Genomic DNA, 17979 nt, shown 5'->3' with positions numbered 1-17979 from the left:
TCTTTAAACTTGGATTCTTGATTCCAAGACACCTTCTTACACTTTTCCTCAATACATTTCTCACTCTTGAATAGACACAAAATGTAATAATTTAATAAAGTTAATAGCACAAAATCCTAGCACAAGTTTAAGTTGAAGATGACATAAATGAAAAGTAGGGTTGAAGGTGATGCACTTAAACAAGGTGTTGAAAGCTTTTGGATTGATGAGTAGTAAAATCACAAAGCTCTCCTAACAATTAAAGCTTAAATGAGATCTCACATATGAGATAGAAAGTCAGAGTAGCTATTAGGTATAATTTACCTTAACCTATTAACCTTAGTTGGTTCACCAGTATGCTAGCCATTGGAGGTACATACATAATAGGTAATTGTTAAAATACAAACATGCTCAATTGGTTGAATTAGGTGATCCGCTAGTGGGCTTAACTAGCTTTTAGTCCAACTAATGGCTACTATCAAAATATTCTATAAACTATAGATAGTATATAATGTAAAGAAACTAAAGTGAAGATATTTGGAAAACAATACAAGATATCAAGTAATGCATAAATCCAAACATGAATCATTTATAATAGGCGAATAGCAAGTATATACAATAACATACGATCATTTAGTAGAAGAAACTTCCCAACATTATGGAAGTATAAGTCCATGAAATACATAAATCCAAAACTGACAAGTAAAAAAAAAAAGGGTTATGCCCAATGTTAAGGTAAATATTGTTGGGAACCCTGAATTACTTTGTTCCCATGCCATGGATCTCTTAGAGTGCATGCATCTATCCTTAGGGATCTCTAGATTTAAAGCAATAGAAAAAAATGACTTCAAAACTATTTTAGAATAAAGATCTAGAGATTTGAAACTCATACTTGTGATATGGATGTCCCTGAATTAAAATCCATCCGATGAAGAACATGCTTGAAAAATCTAGAGGTCTCGTACACCCAAGATCTTCCTCCTGATAACTCAAACCACGATGTTAACACTCCAAAGTATGAGCAATGGAAAGGAGAAAGCTTTGACTTTACTTCTCTCTTTTTTTGACTTGGTATTTATTACAAGGAAACACATTCTCTCATCATGATGAAATCACATTTTAATTTTCAATTAGTTTGTTAGTCTTAGTTTACGACATTTTTATATGGATCTATGGATAACAATATACACATGAAAATCCTTGAAGAATTAAATTGCTTGAAGCAAATATTACCAATCCTTGTAGTATGTATTTTGTCAAGCTACAATGATCCTTATATGGATTGAAACAATTAAAACATATGTGGTATAATCACCTTGACAAATACTTACTAAAAGAAGGGTATGTGAATAATTTTATATGTCCACGTGTTTTTATTAAGAATTCATAAGTGGATTTGCAATTATTCCAATATATGTTGATGACTTAAATCTTGTTAGGACTTTTGAAGAGCTCACAAAAACAACAAATGATTTCAAGAAAGAATTTGAAATGAAAGACTTTAGGAAAACAAAGTTCTATCTTGGCTTACTGATAGAGTACTTTCCAAATGAAATGTTAGTCCATTAGTTAACATATATAGAGAAATTCTTAAAGCACTTTTATATGGATAAATCACATCTATTAAATTCTCGAATGATAGTTCAATCACTTGGAGGGAAAAATGAGTTTTTTCATTCTAAAGAAGATAACAAAGAATTAATTAGTCTAGAAGTACCTTATCTTAATGCTATTGGTGTACTAATATATCTTACAAATTGTATGCAACCATATATAATGTCCTTTCTTAACTTGCTTACAAGATATAGTTCTGCACCAACTCAAAAATATTGGAATAGAATTAACCATATACTGTAATATCTTCATAGAACAATCGACATGGGTTTATTTTATTTGAAATGATTAGAATCTTAATTACTTGGATATGCAAATGTTAACTATCTTTTAAACTCCTATAAAGCTTGATCTCAAATAGGGCATGTATTTTTACCTATGGTAGTACGACAATATCATGGAGATCAGTCAAACAAACAATAGTAATCACCTCTTCAAATCATTTAGAGATACTCACAATCAATGAAGCAAGTCATGAATGTATATAATTAAGGTTAATTATACATTCGAGAATCATGTGGACTATCCTCCATCAAAGATAATCCTATTAAGTTACATGAAAATAATGTTGCTTATATTACACAAATTAAATGTGGATTTATAAAATATGACATAACTAAGTATATCTTCCCCAAAGTCTTTTACACTCACAAGCTCCAAGATAACACAAAAATTGATGTTCAAGAGATCTAGTCATGTGATAATTACTATATCTATTTACAAAAATGTTACCATTGACTACATTAAAAAAATTAAGATACAATATTGGAATACAGAGATTAAGAGATCGATCTACTAGTCAAAGTATTGAAGAAAACATAATCATATCTAAACGAGAGGGAGAATACTGATATAGATATATTGCACCATTTTTTCCTTTGTCCATATTTTGTCCCATAAGGTTTTACTAGTAAAGTTTTTAATGAGACAATCATAATGGTTAAATTATTTGAACAATATTATACTCTTTTTTCCTTTACTAAGCTTTTTTCCATTGATTTTTTAATAAGATTTGAACAATATATGCGAATTTATCACATTGTAGGAATTTGTGGATGATTGTTCATATTGATGTATATATATATATATATATATATTGCACTTTATAAAAGAGGGAGATCTGGTAATGAAATATTATTCAACTTCATTATTAGTGTTTTATTTCTTCTTCCTCAATTTCTTGCCTTTCTACTTTCTTCTCTACAATAATAACAATTTTTTTTTTTTTTTTTTGTCAAAAGCTTTTTTTTTCTTCTTTTTTTTTTAATAACTATTTTAGAAGTAGGAATAATTTTTATAAGTATCAATACAAATCTCAAAGCTAATAAATAAGCCATTTTCATTTTAGATCTTTGTTTTTCAATTTCTGATTTTGAGTAAAAAAAATTCAGGTCTTTGGCATAAAAATGAAAGAATGAACAAGCACAAAGGCAACATTTATTGAGTTCTGATAACACTATCACATCCAAGAGCTTGGAAGAAGAAGAAATGCAAGAGGAACAACCCATTTAGGCCCATTGACATGCTGCTTGGGCCGATGCAATATTTCAATCCATGGGCAGCCCAACCAAACACAACATCACATAAACATGCTCAAAGATAAGCCCAAAGTTGAAAACGACCAAATCATCAAAGCCCATTTCATTTTAAAGCCCAAGTTAGTACATATGGGCTTTTGGGCCATCAAGCCAAGGTTAAACTCTAGTGATGACTGATGACCAATGGTGATAACCGTTAACATGGCCTCCCAGTCTCCAACAAGCCATAAATAGGTTGTCGAAATACTCAAAACTGTTACTCTAGTAATAAAATAAAAGGTAAAATAATAATAATAATAATAATGGAGAGAATGAGAGAAATCTTTATTCACCAAAAAAGGTGATGGTAATCTACAATATCACTCATTCTCATACAATGTGAGTTACTATATTATCATTTTTTAGTCTCCCAACTATCTATTATGGATGCCTAAAGCTACCTAGTGGCACCCATGATCAAAGTAGAAGATCCTTGTTGAAGAATTTGCTATGTACTCCAACATAGGCTAATAGAACATGTCTCTCAAGAATTTTGGCTTGCCCTCTAAATGTGAACATAAACATAAACATAAAATCAATTCTTAAATTGAAGAAACAATAAGTAATTCCTAATGAATTTTGAATCAAACAAGTCAAAGCTTGTCCATGCATCTTCTCTTGGGCAACATTTTAATGCCTTGATTGATGAAAAGAAAATTAGAGAAGAATCAATTTGATAATGAATAGTCATAAAATGATGAATATGAAAAAAAAAAAACTAGAAATTAGTCATTCCATGGATGATGAAAAATTATAAGCACATATGTTATAGTGATCATTAACAAGAAGGAAGAGGTGAGTGCTAACACCATGGTCATGTTTTCCTATGCACAAAGTCCGTGAAATCTTTATAGGTAAGGTAGATGGATTGGTTGGTCTAAAACATTCTTGTTCCCTAAATATTTTTCAAGCTTAATGAACCATATATAATAAGATTTATTTCCTAGAGTTTCAAATTACTTTTATGAACTGATCTATAAATTAATGGCATCATCAACTATATGGCATATATAATTAACAAGAGTTAGCCTTTGATCCTTTTATCAATTTGTCTGCAAATGATGTTGATCAAAATGGCACCTTAATTGGGACCACAAAAACTTAACTAAGACACAAGTGAAACACGTAATCTTTATTAAGGCAAATGATTCTTAATTTACTAAAGAAAGACATGCTTGAGGACAATTTATTTAGCCCTATGCCACATTTGTTTGACGTCAAGGCAAATCACTTTTGGATGATCAACCATGCAAAAAAAAAAACCATAATAATGTATATGCGATTAGTTTTTGCTTCAAGAGGAGTCGATCTGAGCAAAATCTAGTGACTTCTTCCCTTCATGAGCTTTCCCAAAAAAGTTTTTCATGTACTCCTCATAGACAACCTCGCGATAATGAGCAACCCCATCTCTCTCAACCACTTGAGGCAATGGCCCGATCTTCTCATTTGGTCTAGGAATGGTGAATATAGGGATCGACACTCTGGATTGAGTGCTTGTGGTACCCTATGTTTTGCGCTTTTGTACTTCCCATTGCTTAATATCTGAAAATTTGCATACATTCATATCAAAGAAATGTCCATTTGAGAATGATTTTATGTACCTCTATAACTGAATTTTGTAAGTATATCAGTATTATTCTAACCTGTAATGTATCACCAACATTGATGACCAATGCGCCTGGTATGGGTGGTATCTCCACCCACTCTCCCTTCTTTCCAGCACCTGTGATGTCTTCCTCCATTTTCACATATAATCCACTGATACCATCTTGTAGCAACATCGTTAACGTGCCCATATCAGAGTGGCGTCCCACGCCAACGGTAAGATCAGGGTTGGGGCAGGTGGGGTAGAAGTTCATGTTCACCATTTTTAAACCAATGAGGCCGTCAATTCTTGATTCCTCTAGTGTTACTTCAAGCTTCTCCATTACCACTTCTAGTATTCTTCTCATCATTGAGATGGATGCCTTTAGAAACTCTAGCGCTACTTCCCTACGGAAAATATGTATAATATTACATGCCATGAAGTTTATCATAAACAAGGTCTAAAAAGTGCTCCATGTAAGTGGACCACTCTACCATCTCGCAAGTTTCTCATTCCTTTTTTAGTATATAGATATATAGATCTAATCAGCTACCAATCTGGAGTTAGATTTGTTTGTACATTTCATAAATTACTACAATGAATATTTCTATACAATATGAACCATTTATATAAGAATCTTCTTGTTGTATGTCACTTGAAGGGTCTAGGAATAGTTACTAAAGAACACTCTTTAACATGCTTAGAACCATGTTTTCAAATTGCAAAAGGTTAATAGGTTCAAAGTATATAATATTTATATGGGATATGATTACTACTCAAAAAGTGCTATTTGATAGCTTATAATTAATCCTTTTAAACACTTTTGAGTAGTAGTTAGTGCCTTTTAACCCAATTAGCATGTTAAGGCCTCTTTCAATCAATTCTAATCAAAATGTGTAAGTTTTGGTGTTTTTGTTAGTATTTTGATCACCAAAGCATTATGAGATTGAGGAGAGTTATTTGGAATCCATGGCAAAGCAATGAAGAGCTCAAATTCATGAAGAACCAAGATTTGGAGCTCCATAGCCCTTTGCCAAATTCGTTCAAAGCAAGCAAAGGAGAAAAGCAAAGAGGAAAACAGAGTGAAGAAAACAGAGGACAGCAGCTGCAGTCTTCCTTCGCACTTTTGGAGCACTTCCCGAAGTCCATTTTCTACATTCTATATACCATTTCAAAGCTCAGGAAGTCAAGAATCCAACGCTTCAAACCGTGCATGATTTGGAGCTGAAACGAGGAAGTTATGACCTTGGAAGAAAACTGCTTCAGGTGTGCGAAAATTTCGCACACCTTCTGAATGGTATGCGAATTTCGCACAGGTGTGCGAATTTCGCACACCCCTGTGCGAAACCTCCCCTGTTTTGCCGACTCCACACGAGATCTTTTCTTTTTAGATATTTTTGTATAAATTTCCATTCTTCTCCTTGTAATCCACCAATCATAAGATTTCTTAGCTAGGAAGGATGGAAAAGCTTCTCTATTTATACTCCTTTGCATCCGTTGAAACAAATGGAGAAATATATGTAATATACCAAAATATATGTGAAATTAACGAACAGGGCACTTGCTCTGTTTCTTCTTTATATTCTTGTTTTCTCTTTAGTTTTCTTTCTAGCCAACCAAACTCTGAGGATTTTTCCTCAGAGGATGAGAGGCTAGGCTCTTCGTCTCTTGGAGCTAAGGTAACCGGGTAAGTTTCCACATGCATAAATTGGAAGTTTTGTTGTTTTAGTTTTTAATGAAGAGAAAGAGTGACCCGTTAATGGTTTTTATCTTTTTAGTTAACTTAAAACACCTTTAAATCACCTGGGCCAACACTTGGTAAGGCAAGTGATCTCCATCCATGGAGATTCACTAGTTTACCCCTTGCGAGCCTCTGGGAGGTGGTTTGAAGGTAGGATTTTCTAGAATAGCCAACACTTGGTAAGCTTTTGGACTCCAAGGAGACATCCATTAGTTATCTCTTGCGAGCTTTTGACGGGTAATCCAAGGTTAAAGATCATCTTGAATGGCAAGTGCTAGGTGAGAGGTATGAGCCATTGCAAAGTGCATCAGTGAGAGGGATTTAGTGTTTGAACCCATTAATGGGAAACATCTGTACAACACCGGTTGGAGAAGGAACTATATGTTAATTCTCTAATGCGAGGAAAAGAAACAAGTGACCGGAACTCCCTTTTTGTACAAGGAATCTGAGCCCAGTGATCTAAACTCCAAGAAACACTTTTCTTTGTAAGTAAAATCAGTTACTATTTTTGGTTAGTTTAAAACCCTTTCCTTTTTCATTCAAACGTCTTTATGTTTTCTTTTAAAGCTAACCTTGAAATGAAAAGGCACCAATTCAGCTTTGAATTAATATCATTTGTGAAGTGAAAAGCCATCCCAATGAACGATCCTAGAGCCACTATGCTATAGTAGCTTTGTCTTTGCTACCCTAGTATATGGTGTAATAGGTTATAAATTTTGTTGATTAATCCCTCAATCAAGGAGCACCAACTGGACACGAATCAGCTGAGACACCAATTAGGCACGAATCAGGATATCAATTATATCAAAATTAAATCTTAGCCAAAAATATAGTAATTAAGCTATATGGGACATAAATAATATCAAAATTAATTCTAGTAAAAAATATAGTAATTAAGCCATGCATTAATCCATGGGTTATGACAAAGATATATGAGAGGATTACTACAATATTCCACATTGCATGGGTAGAAGTTTCTAACATTTCAAGAAATAACACATTTAATAATCGGTTATTTGATTAAAACGGTCAATGAAAACCTAATATTTAAAATTTAAGTCTATATCATTTTTTATCTCATTTTGACAAAAATGCCCTCACTATTTTCTTATAAAAATAATATTTTATTTAAAAATTTACATATAAATACTTAAAATAATAAAGAACAATTATGTAAAAAAACAAAGGGTTAATTTTTAAGAAAAAATATGGGAAGGGTTAGATTCACAATTTAGGAATTATTTCATCAATTTTAATCAAATATTTCTATAATATATATAGATGATTTTTACTTTATGTGAAAAATTGAAAGAGTCTCACATATTGAAAGTTTTATATGCCTATATAGTTTAAACCATGAACTTAGTCATGAGGCATGAGTAGTATACATATCTGTCAAGTTATCACCAAAGAATATATAATACTCATAGGGTTAGGGTCAATTAAAAAATTCTTACTTGCATTCGTTAGGCCAAAATTCAAGTGCTTCGCCATCGCTCGTATGCACCATACTAACATAGACCTTCCACTCCAATGCTTTCTCTTTCTCAAGCACAAAGCTCGTCCCATACTTCACATATGGGCTAGGGCTCACCCCCTTCCTATACACCGCCTTCTTCTCAGGCGCTTGTCCAAAGAACTCATGCGTCGCGCTCTTAACCGACTCCAGCACTTCAATGGGCACCCCATGGTTCACAACTTGGAAGAAACCAACCCCCTCGGCTGCCTCAGCTATCAATCCCACCACTTGGCTATGCTGAGGTCCATCAAGCATTGACAAATCTATTGGCAGTCGATCATAGGAACTTGCTTTGAGCTTGTCTATGCGCTCATGCTGCGACTGAATGTATTGCTCTGGCACCTTCTCTAGGCCAAGATCCACCATGCCTTTGACTCCATTGCCATCTCTGACCACAAAGTTGTACAGTGAATCGCCATCATCAAAGTTAGGAGCCATTGTCGAATGAAGCTTGAAAATCTTCTAGTTTTGTTGAATGTTGATGGTTCAACAACCTTATTCCAATGATCCCAATTATGATCGTTGCCTTTTGTGTCTTTATCGAAGCAAGACTCATGCCCTTGAAGCTGGATGGAAGAAGGGAAAGTAGACATAATCATTGGGTTTTGGTGGCCGTCGTGGGGTTTAGGTGAATAAAAAAATACAAAAAAACTCATCGTCCAGGTTACCAACCAGTCAACAAGCACATGCCGAGGAAATAATCCCATACCAACACAAAAATATATGATCTTTACAATAACCAATTACTGAGGAATCCACGAATTCTTTGGATCTTTTTCTTTTTATAGTATTTTTGGTCCTTGAATTTTTAGGGCTTGAATTTCGCAACCCTAAGTGTAATTAACCTATTTAAATAATATCCAAGTCATAGGAGGTCTAAATTTAAAAAAAAAAAAAAATTCAAAGAGGTGGAGATTTGAGAGGTATAAAGAACGCAAGGATTCCTCACATTCTTTGTATCCTTACTAATTATTTAGTATTTTTGGATTTTGATTTTTTTTAGGCATCAATTCTACAACCCTAAAGTGTAATTAATTTGAACAATATAGAGACCATGTGAGGTAAAAAAAAAAAAAGTGTTGATTTGGGAGGGTACGATTGTCACATTCTTGCTAATTTGTTAATATTTTTGGGCATCAATTCCACACCCTCTGTGTAATTAATATATTTAAGCAATATACAAGCCATATGAGAACCAATTTTTTTTAAAAAAATTCAAACAAGCGGAGATTTAGAAGGGTACGAATAATGTGAGCATTCCTCACATTCTTCATATATTTGCTATTTATTATTATTATTTTTGGATTTCAATTTTTTTTGTGCATCAATTCCACACCCCCTAGGTGTAATTAACTTATTTAAACAATATTCAACCCATATGAGGTCAATTTTTTTTTATTTATAAAAATTCAAAGAAGTGGAGATTTGGAAGGGTATGAAAAATGTGAGGCATCATTTCCACACCCTCTAAGAGTAATTAACCTATTAAAACAATAGAGAAGTTATATGAGGTCCAAATTTATAAAAATAAAAATAAAAATTAAAAGAAGTGGAGATTTGGGAGGATGCGAAGAAAGTGAAGATTCCTCATATTCTTCGTATCCTTACTAGTTTTTAAGTATTTTTGGATTTTGATTTTTTTTTGGGTCTCAATTTCACATCCTCTAAGTGTAATTAATTTATTTAAACAATATCCAACCCATATCTAAAAAATTATAAAAAATTCAAAGAAGTAGAGATTTGGGAGGATATAGAGAATGCGAAAAAAAAAATCTCAACTTCTTGACAACTAAGTTTAACAAGCCTATTTATACAATATGAAAGCCATATGAACGTGATTTTTTTTTTAAAAAAAAAAAATTCAAAAAATGGAGATTCTCATTAGCGTATGCATTTTTTAAAACTTCAGCACTCAAACAGGACCAGACGACCACATGTGAGAAGCGTTTGAATGTTTTTCTCTACTGCTAGCCACTGCCATTTTATGTGGACAATGAGCATATTAGCCGACCAACCGCTAGTGAGGAGCGGTCGAATTTTTTCTCTACCACTAACCACTATCACTTTATGTGGATAATGGGTATATTAGTCAGTCAACCACTTTAATTGGTTGCGGTCTAGTATTTTCCCCTACTGCATGCCACCTCCACTAGGACACTAGAAGTTCCAAAATCATTATTCTTGCCTTGTGATTTTGGTAGCTTATTTTTAAGAGATCTTCAACAAATAAAAGTGTTGTTTAGCTACTTAGCACACAATTTTATGTATATTAGAAAATATGAACATATAATAATCAATAAGACATAAGAAAGGTTGGTGAATTCCTTTGCTACCTCCATGCAATTCAAATATAAGCACTTCAAATCCCATGTACACTTATAAGAAGCAAAACCAGAAATTTCAAACCTCCCATCCCTAACCCAAGTGGAACAACTTTGGCTTCCTCAAGAATATCCTGCCTTTGGCTCGATCTTGTAGCATCATTTGAAGCATCTGCTAAACCTTTTGTTGCTTGATCACTGTCACTTGAGCAGCTCAAAGAGCCTTCAATTGCATTAAATTAAACAAAATTATAAATAAATAAATTTTTTTAAAAATTCATATGATCGACCACTAAACAATGAACAATAAGAATCCAATTTCACTATTTATTAAACACGAATTTAATTCTAATTTGCCTTCTTGTTTATCATCATTAGTGAAATGGATGCAAATGAATATAATTACCAACAATGACTAACTAAATATATAATAAAGTGAATAAATAGAAGGCAAGAAATTCGTAAATATAAGATTTATAGTGGTTATGCCCTATATTGTCCTATGTCTACTTTTCTCAAACTCTAAGTTAAGGACTAAACTAGCTTTTAAGACTTCAACCAAGCCTTAATTCTTTACACTTGGATTCTTGATTCCAAGACACCTTCTTACACTTTTCCTCAAGACATTTCTCACTCTTGAATAGACTCAAAATGTAATAATTTAATAAAGTTAATGTCACAAAATCCTAGCACAAGTTTAAGTTGAACATGACACAATTGAAAAGCAAGATTAAAGGCAATGCACTTAAACAAGGTGTTGAAAGTCTTTGGATTGACGAGTAGTAAAATCATAAAGCTCTCCTAAGAATAAAAGCTTAAATAAGGTCTTACATATGAGATAGAAAGTCAAAGTAGCTGTTAGATATGGTTTACCTCAACCGGTTAACCTTAGCTGGTTCACCAGTATGCTAGCCATTGGAGGTACAAACATAATAAGTAATTGTTAAAATGCAAACATGCTTGATTGGTTGAATTGGGTGATCCACTAGTGGGCTTAACCAGCTTTTAGTGCAACTGATGGTTACTACCAAAATATTCTATAAATTATAGAAAGTATAGAATGTAAAGAAATTAAAGTGAAGATATTTGGAAAATCAATACAAGATATCAGGTAATGCATACATCCAAACATGAATCATTTATAATAGGCGAATAGCAAGTATATACAATAACATACGATCATTTAGTAGAAGAAACTTCCCAACATTATGGAAATATAAGCTGATGAAATGCATAAATCCAAAACTAACAACAAAAAAAAACTATGCCCAATGTTTAGGTAAATATTGTTGGGAATCCTGAATTACTTCATTCCCATGTCATGGATCTCATAGGGGGCATGCATTTATCCCTAGGGATCTCTAAATCTAATGTAATAGAAAAAAAAAGGCTTTAAAACCATTTTAGAATAAAGATTTAAAGATTTGAAACTTATACTTGTGATATGGATATTCCTAAATTAAAATCTATTTGACGAAGAATATGCCTAAAAAATCTAGAGGTCTTGTATACCTAAGATCTTTCGCCCGATGACTCCAACCATGATCTTGGCACTCCAAAGTGTGGGCAATGGAAGAGAGAAAACTTTGGATCTTTTTTTTTTTTTTGTCTCTCTCTCTTTGAAAGTGGAAGACGACTAATTGAAAATCATTAGGAAACCCTATAGGGTATTTATAAGGTTACCCACTAGACTTAAGTGACTTGAGCCCATCAAGACTCAAGTTACTTAATCTAACCTAAAATGGGTCCTAATTAATTAATTAACCACATAAGGTCATCTAATTAATCAATTAGTCCAATCTAGAGACCTTGTTCATTATTCCCTATGCAACCTTCATAATTGCCAAAATGCCCTTATGCACAAGAATGAATTTAGAGCCAATCCATCCCTTAAAAACCATATTATCATGGTATATGAGCTCAGAGCGGGGACCACTAAGACTCATAGGAGTATTGGTTCTTTCATAATCCAATTTTGAAGTTGATTCAACATTCCATTAAAGAAAATTAACAGCACTTGAGTACCTTATGTAAATAACAACGAGACGAAGTTCAAGTCTATGACCTACTATCCATTACATACAAACTCCTTATAAATTGGTGTCCCTAATCTAACAAGGTAGTGCTATCATCTATCAAAATTATTTCTCAAATCCTTAAGTTACAAATCCCACTTATTATATGATTAATTGACATACACTAGCTCCAAGGAGCATATGTCAAATTTTACTAAAGGTATTATTGTAGCCATAGATTTCATGATACTTCTATTGAGAATACCTATTGCCACTAACCTTTGTCAATAGTGACTTAATCCTCCTACCTATTTCGAACAAGAAGCACACATTTTGAACTTGAAAACATTTTGAACACGCATGGACAGTGGGCGAGTTCGAAATTCACTATGAATTTCAAACTTACCTTGTTGATTTCAAATTGGATCTTTTTTCCCTCACTTATGAGTTTGAAATTGATTTGGAACTCACCAAAATTTTCAACTCAACCACTGTTGATTGATTTTGAGCTCCGAAACACGTCAAAACGAATTCCAATTGCCTTCATCCAATTCAAAATGCATCATACTCATTTAGAACTCATAATTTTTGGAGTTTTTTTTTAGTTTGTTTATGACTTTTCTTTGTAATAAGTGGCCAATGCCACATGTTAGGTTATTGAATTTACTATATAAATTCTCTTAATTCTAAGGTTTAAGAGTTGTCTTTCGAGTTGTTTACATTTGTGGTGGAAAAAGACGGTGGTTTGTTTCTTTTCTTCTTTGTTGAATATATTGTTTATGGTTTTTTTTTTTTATTCAAATTATGGATTTTTACTCTATTATGGATTGTGAATGTGACATTACCCAAGCTAACTTGGGGCTTGAAGCATGAAAACCTAAGGGCTAGAAAACTTATAGGGACATTGGGTAAATTATTGTAACAATGAGATTAATTAATAATTAGGTTACAATTTATGAATTTTCAATCCTATCCTTGCTAGTTATTTTAGGGAATGATATGGTAGGTTATTACCTAATATTAGTGATTTTTGGTAACTCTTAATCATTAGTTATCTTGGTCTTCTCTGTCATTATCTACCCCAAAACAAAGCAATAAGGAGTAGCAAGGGTTAAAAATCCAAACCTTGAATCGATAATCAATCTCATTCATTTGATAGTTTTAGGAATCTATTGTAAAAAGGGAAAAAAAAATTAGTTTTTAGATGCAATTATGAGTTATAGAGCTTACGTTGATCGCGAGCGACCTAGGATCCCAAACCCTAAGATCACTCTACCTAAGAAACCCTTGTTCCCTCTGATTTTTATACCTAAAGTTGGATTGTGGAAGGCCTCAAATTTGAATCAATTGAATTAAAAATCAATATTCACTTTATTATATTTTTAGTTTCCTTTACTTAATTTCATTTCATAAAAAAATTAATTCAAATATTATTTTTCACTTTAAAATAAAAATAAAAATAACTCATTTATCCGAGTATTGACAAATTCTACAAACTAATCCCTAAGGACGACACCCAGAATACTACAAGAGTTGTGGTGATTCTTTTTTTGGTTTTTCTTGGCTAGAGTTGCTATGTTCAAGGCTTAAGTATTTTGGTACAACAAAGAGAATCGATCATGGCATCAACAATATAAGCAACATCAATAGCTACTAGGTGGTTGGGACCACTTTCTTGAACAAATGTACCAATGGCTACCACATGCATTTTCCTTTGTGCCCATCGCCAAATAGCACATTCATACCTTAATATGTTAGAAAATGTGAGTGTTACAAATAAATAAATACATATTTTAAATGAGAAAATAGACATTAAAGATACTTTTAATTATGAAGAAAAAAAGTTGCTTGTAAAAATGACTATAAGAACATAAAGAAAAGGCGATAACAAGACTACGTTAAAACAAGAGTGTATCAATAATGAGTGTTAAAGCTAGCAATATCTCATGGGTTTTGTTTCTGTTACTTTTCTAGGCATGAATGAGTGCGTTATTAGGGATTTCAAAATAAAAGGCTATGCATCAAATAGATTCACTACTTCATTTGTAAATAAGAGCATGGGATTAAAAATTGAATATAAAAAGAAATTAGATGATTGCAAGAGTAAAATAGATTTTCTTTTTGTTTGGTTTTTTATTTTTTGATATGACACTACAACATTCCTATTCATGTGTTAAGATATTTGGGAGACTTTTTATATTGTATTATTATATTTCTATTCTTAGTCTCCCAACTAAGTTCTCAAGGTCTAAATAAATCTCTATAGCCATCCAAAGATAAATTAGTGAGGTGACACTTGTGTAAGACTCCTATGCAATTGATATTGGTGAAAGTTATTATATATCCAGAGAGTAAATAAGGTGTCATTATTTATTGCAATAAATATATACAATCATGTCATATTCTTCATTCTTTGTTCTTTAATCTCTTTTTCGATTATATATTTAATTTTATCTTTGTAATTTCATTATTTTCATATATCATTCTAATTAATCATTCAGCGTTATTTTTAGTTTTCTATTTTCTTATAATTGTGTATTTAATCATTATTATTCCTAATTTGCTATATTTTTCTTTCATTTTTTATTTTTACTTTTAGTTACACATTTATTTTATCATTTTAATTTCATTATTTTCATATATTATTATTAAGAAAATGATAAATTTTTAAATATAGATCAATATCTTCCATCATCCTATTTAATCACTTAGTTTTATTTTTATTTTTCTATTTTCTTATAATTTTATATATAATTATTATTTATCTTAATTTTTGGTTTTATTTATATTGTAGATGGTAGTTAACGGAATTTGTATTAAATTCATTTATTAACGGATAAGGAAATGATTTGTTTTGATAATAGACATTATCAGGAAGATATTTTTACTTAATCCTCTCCTCAAAATAACGACATCAGTTATAAAACTCAAAATAATGAAATCTTATTGAAAGGGTGAACCTCTTTAGCACATTAAAATAACCCAAATTTTTATATCTTATTTGATATTAAATTTATCTACTGTTACTTCAATAAAATCATCTTTATCAAGCATATCACTTCATTTTTTATTGATTAAATTTAGAGTTTTTTAGAATTCATAACAACACTCAAAAGAAGTCACCTGGACTATGATCGTAAGAACTTGATTGTTAATTAGATCTCTAAGAGTCTTCCAACGAGAACATGAAATAAAAAACTTCTTTGATGGTCTTTTGAACTTGATTGCGAGTGAGATTCCTTAAGAAAAAAAAAAAAAAAAAACTCTCAAACTTCCTCCAAACTTATCAAGAACAAAAATATGAGATTTTGAAACTTTCATTTTTTTCTTTTTAATTTTGGTGTAAAATAGGAAAAAATATTGTCTATTCATACATTCCAATAGTGTTTTCAAATTTGTTCCACAATTACTCTTAAAAGTAAAGGACAAAGTACACACCAATTTAATACCACATGTTAACAAGTACATGTGTCATTTATTTTTATTATTTTTCTCACATCAATATATCTCCCTTACCATTTGCCACGTTTCCATTTTTTTCTTTTTTTTTCCTCTCCTGCCACCATAATCCATTGTCACCTATTATAGTTATTATTATTATTTTTCTTTTCTTCATTTATATTATTTTTAATATGCTTGTGCATTTTTTTCATAAAACTTCTTTAATTTTAATTTATTTTTACTCTCTAATTTGTCTATATTTATTGATTTTAATTGTTTTTTTGACATATTAAACTTAAAATGATAATATATAATAAATAATTAATATAACAAATTAAATAAAAACAAAATATATAATGGACAAAAATGAAAATATTATCCCACAAATAATAATGATTTTAAATATTAATTATAATAATAAATTTTATAAATTAAGGTTTAAATTTAAAAATTCCATTTTATTATTTAGAAGTTTATAATATAAGATTTTTTATATTAATACTAAACAAAAGATTTATTTATTTTGTAAATTCTATCACATGTAAAAGTAAAAATATCATTGTAATACTATTTTATTATTTACATTATTTTTCTTTTAACTTTCATTTTAAATTTATCATATCAAAATCATAATAAGTGATGGTGCTTTTATCATTTTTTCTTATGATTTTAAATTGATTGTGGATCTAAGTTTTTTTTGGTTAAAATCTTTAATTTTTAATTAAAATAAAATATAAAAGAAAGTATATTTTTCATAAAAATTGTATTTAACATTTTATATTAATTTCATAAAAAATAGGTACATACTTAAAAAAAGAAAAAAAAAAGTAAATTAATGCTTAGGAGAACCAGAAACACTACATACTTATCATGGTGTATATATTCATTTGGGACCCTCGATAAGTAATTGGAGGTCTTTGCCCACCTCAAAAAGAACTTTGGGATCCTAGGTATATCCATTCTTAGAGGAACCAAGACCCCTATTTTCATTTTCATGGTTCATATATTCATTTGGGGACCCTTGAGAAGGAATTAGAGGTTATTCCCAACCCTAAAACGGACATTGGAACCCAATGTACATCCTAAAGAGAATTTGGTACATCATTTACAAAATTTGGTACATATTTCATAAAATTTGGCACATCCTTAAAACAATTTTGTACATCCAATCCATGAGCTACCAGGACCTCTATATTATTACCCATGGTTCGTTTATTTCTTCAGGGATCTTTAAGAAATAATTAGAGGTCGTTCCCTACTCATAAATGAACTTTGGAACCCTAGGCACATCCTTTAAGTAATACCTCTTATCTTGTCCTCCAAATGAATAAGACGTTACCTACCAACTCAATTTTACAAGGAAATGGATTTTAAAATGCAAATAAGTGATTGGTAATATCTAAGAAATTCAATGCTTAACCTAATATGAATATAAAAATTCAAGATAACCAATAATTAAAATAATATAAAGATGAATACAAATATTATTTAAAAACTACTTGTTTATAAATTTAAGTTATTAGGTAAGACATCCCATCTCATCCACCAAATGAATAGGTCATTGTTTAACAACTTAAATTTGTAAGAAAATAGATCATAAAGTACAAACAATTGGTTAATGATATTTAAGAAATTTAATGTTATCTCTCTCCTAAGATTAATATAAAAATTTAAGATGAGGAAATAGTTGTTTCATATTTAAAATACAATATCTTAATAATTAAAAATAATATAAAAATAAATACTGACATTATTTAAAATCCATTTGCTTATAAATTTAAGGTGTTAGATAATACATACTATTTTATCCTTCAAATAAATAAGATCTTACCTAACAAAACAAATTTGTAAGTAATTAGATCTTAGAATGCAAAACAGTTGGTTGACTATATCTAAGAAATTCAATACCTAACAACTCAAATTTGTAAGTAATTAGATTTTAAAATATGAACATTTGATTGATGATATCTAAGAAATTCAATTTTTTATTTGACCTAAAATGAATATAAAAATTTGGTTTGGGGATTGTTTGCTCAACTATTGAAACTTAATAAGAAGATCGGAAGGGACAAAACTTATGGGGATATGTTTGCCAATAGAGTGAGGAAAATAAGGAATGGGTAGCATTTAGTACTTGATTCAAAGAGTAAAAGTTAAATGGAAGTATCAAGCAACATTGGGTTTGGA

General features: G+C 30.9%; 1 pseudogene; it reads right to left on the bottom strand.

Moving 5' to 3' along the window:
• Nucleotides 1–4276: 4276 nt before the first annotated feature.
• Nucleotides 4277–8547, bottom strand: LOC117911707 (annotated as a pseudogene).
• Nucleotides 8548–17979: the final 9432 nt, after the last annotated feature.

This window comes from Vitis riparia, chromosome 3 (genome assembly GCF_004353265.1).
Source record: "Vitis riparia cultivar Riparia Gloire de Montpellier isolate 1030 chromosome 3, EGFV_Vit.rip_1.0, whole genome shotgun sequence".
NCBI lineage: Eukaryota > Viridiplantae > Streptophyta > Magnoliopsida > Vitales > Vitaceae > Vitis > Vitis riparia.
The sequence above is the reverse complement of the archived record's forward strand: the minus strand, read 5'-3'. Positions and strand labels throughout refer to the sequence as shown.